Source organism: Hermetia illucens, chromosome 4, assembly GCF_905115235.1.
Source record: "Hermetia illucens chromosome 4, iHerIll2.2.curated.20191125, whole genome shotgun sequence".
Classification (NCBI taxonomy): domain Eukaryota; kingdom Metazoa; phylum Arthropoda; class Insecta; order Diptera; family Stratiomyidae; genus Hermetia; species Hermetia illucens.
In genome coordinates, this window is record NC_051852.1 from 110,556,994 (window position 1) to 110,561,437 (window position 4,444).

Genomic DNA, 4,444 nt, shown 5'->3' on the forward strand with positions numbered 1-4,444 from the left:
TTTCCTTGTCTTTATTAGAATTCAGCTAGATCTTGTCGACGATTGATTTGTTGGTAACTCTTAGGGTGATTCTTTACTCATCTCAAATGTCTAATTGATAAAGAAAATAAAAAAATAAATTGGGGTGTATTCATCAGTGCTTTTGTATCATATAGCCATCTGGATTGGCATTCCTTGCAATATTTGAAAGTACGTCACGTTTAGTCAAAATACTTAGCTTAAATTGAATGAATGAATTGGCTAATGGTCCAAATCTAGTTTGAAAAGAGAAGGAAATTTCCAAAGCCTGAGTACTCCTACATATAGAAATCACTTCTTTTGCACACTCTGCACGACTTCAGATCGATTGCGGATGTGCTCATTTCGGACGTAATCATAAGAGTTATGCCACTGATCCAATGCAAACGCTTCGCCTCCATAACTGCATTTTGTTTCGAGGCTGCCCAAAATTGGAAATGACGCTCAACATAAATGTTCGATTTGAAACGTTCCTTGATACGTGGATCGCATAAAATGCCACTTATGGAGCGCCACTTCATCTAGACTACACTGATAGTAAATAATTTTATGGCGCGGTTCATTATTGGCTGAGAGCTTTGATGTGAGATGCTTCAATCCCTCAGTTCACGCCTCGGATGACTGTTTTTTATGACGCTGATAGGTGGATTTATCCTGAATGTCGCAAGTGGTGAAAGGCAATGTACTGCCTTGTCATTACAAAAGTAAAAGCTCTCGATATCCTAGGTGCCTGATGTATTCTTGCAGTGTTTGTAGCGGTTAAAATAATGCAAATAATTAGATGATTTTCCTTTTTCGCTAGATATTCTTTATTTTGGAATGCATATACCGACATTTCGGAAACGATTTGTTCCCTTCTCGATGGCTATACGCCGGTAAGTTCTCGAAACATCAGTGTATTCGTACCAAAATAAAAACAATTCGGAATACCGGAAGCTCGCGCTTCGGGTATAAAGGTTTTGTGTTCATCTTATGTCGGAAACTTCTACGTATATTTTTTCATTCGTATATAGCTACCAATTTAACATATTCCCTCATATTTCGCCAAACTACAAGATATACCTACATATTACAGTCATAGATATTATCCTCATCCTAAACAAATAAACTGCCTATTACCGAATACTGTACATATAAATGCACGTATATTAATTAACCGTACCCCAATTTTCGATTTATAATACTTCGGGCACAAAAACATTCATATGTACATAAATAGTACGTATATTGAATATCGCTGGTTTCATGTACCAATATACTATAATAATGACTAGAAAACTAAAGGAAAATGTTTCCTTGTGACTCCTCACTCATATGAGCTCACTTTGTTGTGGTATTGACGAATTGATATGCGATGCATGATAGAATGCACAAAATTCAGAAAAAATGGAAAAGCTTCACCCTCTATAACTTTGTTAATAATAGTTGGATTTTCTTCAAACTTGACCAAATTATGCCATATGCTATCCCTTACACCAAACCCATGCTTCTAGGATGAACTTAAGGGGATTGCCGGGTAAATTTCTAAAATATGGAAATATACTATTATTAACTTTATTTGTATAGATATCGGAACCGGAGCTGTCTTGAAGCTTAGATTTCGTAGAGATGCACCACTGTGATTTTTAAGGTTTTGTGTAAAACAAAACCTTATTAAAATCGACTTACTGTCTGTTCGTCTGTCACGCGTATTTTTCTCAGAAACGGTTGCAGCGATTTACACCAAATTTAGTGGGAGGGTGGGAACTGTGAACGCTCACGCATGCAGTGAATAACCTCGTTTTAGGTCGAACTTAAGGGAGGATCTCCATATATGCAAAAGGGGGGTGCGCATTTTTTTTCCACCAAATATAGTCATGTGGGGTCTCAAATGGTTTCGATTAGTACTTTCCGAAGCCGGTATTAGTTTTGACATCTGTTGGAAAGTTGGGGAGTGCGGGGGCCGAAAATTGTCATTTCTTTAACGATCCCATTCTCAGAAACTACCACACCGAAAAATCTGAAAAGAATCAGAAGACATATATGATGCCTAGGCTCCGAAGTACCATTCGTACCGATATCTGCTCAAATAAAGTTAAAAATAGTATATTACTACAATTTTAGTATACTTTTTGTTAGTATATTACTATAATTGTTAGTGATTGGCTGCAAAAACCCCCTTAAGTTCATCCTCCTAGAATCATTAAATTTTGTAGCAATATACACTATAAGATAGAGCACAATCCTACCAAGTTTGGTGGAAATTTTTCTATTATTAACAAAGTTATAATAGGTCAAAGTTGTCGCTTGTGTGCAAATCAAAGACTTTGAATGTCAGTATCACGCAAAACTGAATATCCTCACATAATAAATATATATATTATGTGCTAGGTTCGAATGGGACTACTCAAATATTTTTATATAAGAAATACACAAAATTGTTCATACCTAAAGCGCTCGCAATGACCAGGACCGTGGCGAATACAGTTTATGCATTTGTATGCCAAATTTTATGAAAAGCAGGTGATTAGTGTCAAAGTTACAGCAGTTTAAATTTTTCAATTTCGCGCAAATTTACCGCATCATAAGCCATGCAAATAAGATGCTGATGTCATAATTAACGAGAATAATTGACATTCGAGTGAAATATTATAATTCGCTTCTCCCCAACCCTTTTCGATTCAATGTCTGTCTGTCACAACCGATATACTCGAAAGCGGCTAAACCAGTTGCCACGAAATTTGGTAAGAAGGTGTGTTCTGTGTACATATAGCCAATGTCGCCATTTTGTGTTGAGTTTGAGGGGGGCTCTCCATACATGTGAAAGTGGGTGTAATTTTTTTTTCGTGGAGTGTCAAATGAAAGAGCTCGATTAGTACTTTCCGAAAATCATCTCGTTTTTTATATTAGGTGAAATATAGAGGAGTGAGGGATCAAAATATGTGCCCCAAAAAGGGAACCAGGTCTCGTTCTCAGAACCAACCAAAAAATCTGAAAAAAATCACATTCGTACATCTCTACGAAATCTAGGCCTGAAAATACATCCATTTCTGATATCTGCGCAAATAAAGCTAATAATAGTTTTTTTTAAAAATTGTGGGTTCCTAAGTTCGCATCCACTTCTGGTAAGAAACTCCAGCGATGCGGGATTCTAGAAATTTGCAAGCCAATCATTTTAATATTTTAATTGAATACATTTATTTTTAATCTTTTCAAATATATGTTAAAACATACAAAAAATTTTGCTAGGCTCAATTCACGTTTTCCCTCTCGAAAAATCGCCTCTTTTAGAGTTCCTAAAGCAGGCCCCGCCCTTAATGTTCCATGTCTGTAATACTATAGTTGAGTTAAAAAAACATGTAAGTACATGAGATCATCTTTATTACCTTCCCTCCAGTTATTTTGACTCTGTTTTGTAATCAACGATTCTTAGATTCTAACAGTCTTTTAAAAACAAGATTTCCTTTGCCAAATAATATTATTTGTTTGTTCCTTCCAATTGACGCACGATGCAATTACTAATCCGAATCTCTTTCTACAAAATTTTAAGACCATTGATTTAGATTTATTATGGTTTGATCGGAAATGTTACGAAACAGTACTTTTATCCAAAATCCGTTGTTTCCCCCTAATTTTATTAGATCAGATGTGAGAATGAGGTGTGCAATACCGAAATTTTGAGAAGTTTCTGAGATTGGAATCTGTTACATGCTTCAGCTTTCAATTCAAAGTTGAAAGTAGGGCCTATGTCTCATGAATACAAATATCAGTAGAAAAACTCGAACTTTTAAGAATGGTTAGGTTCTACAACCTTTTCTCCATCTAAAGTATTAGTTTCTTACAAGTTTTAAGTACCAAATGTAGTGACTGGTAGCGCGGCTTTCCGTTCCACTTTGATCGTATTCCTAAGTATAACACTTTGTCATTCTCATCACTTGGCATGAGCTACGTTCGGTACTCATAGACTTTATGCTGGCACCACCAGTGAAATTTTCTTATACTCTCAATTCCAAACAATAACAAACCAGGACGTAACCGAGATGAATCAAGGAAAATATGAAGAATGAAAAAGTCAACATGTAAGTTTGACAGTTGGTGTGTTGAGAAGCGCAAGTTCTCTTTTGAGGGGGGTTTTGCGTGAGCCTGTCCTCGGTTTCGATCTATTTCGACGAGTGCAGAAAAGTGAAGTTTAGTGGCGATTTTAGGAAAAGCCCAGTGAAAAGTGAACATATTCCTTTGTTAATTCCACCAGAGTCTCTTGTGAATTAGGTAAGTTTGATTTCGCAGAAAGGCCAAAAAGAAGTGATGGAATTTTCAATATTTGCGAAAGGGATCGTCCTGCAAGGATATGAATGGCGTAGTAAAATTTTCTTATTGATAATATGTCAGTTGGTAGCTCTATTGGTTAATTAAACTGCAATTTCCCTCTGGCATTTAGATACATAAT

General features: G+C 36.0%; 1 long non-coding RNA gene across 1 annotated transcript; it reads right to left on the minus strand.

Moving 5' to 3' along the window:
* Window positions 1–3,205: 3,205 nt before the first annotated feature.
* On the minus strand, window positions 3,206–4,059 carry LOC119656304. Its single transcript, XR_005250032.1, has 3 exons — window positions 3,600–4,059; window positions 3,384–3,532; window positions 3,206–3,333 (listed from the first exon to the last, which is right to left on the minus strand). It is a non-coding gene; the product is annotated as an uncharacterized LOC119656304 (long non-coding RNA).
* Between the last annotated feature and the right edge of the window lie 385 nt (window positions 4,060–4,444).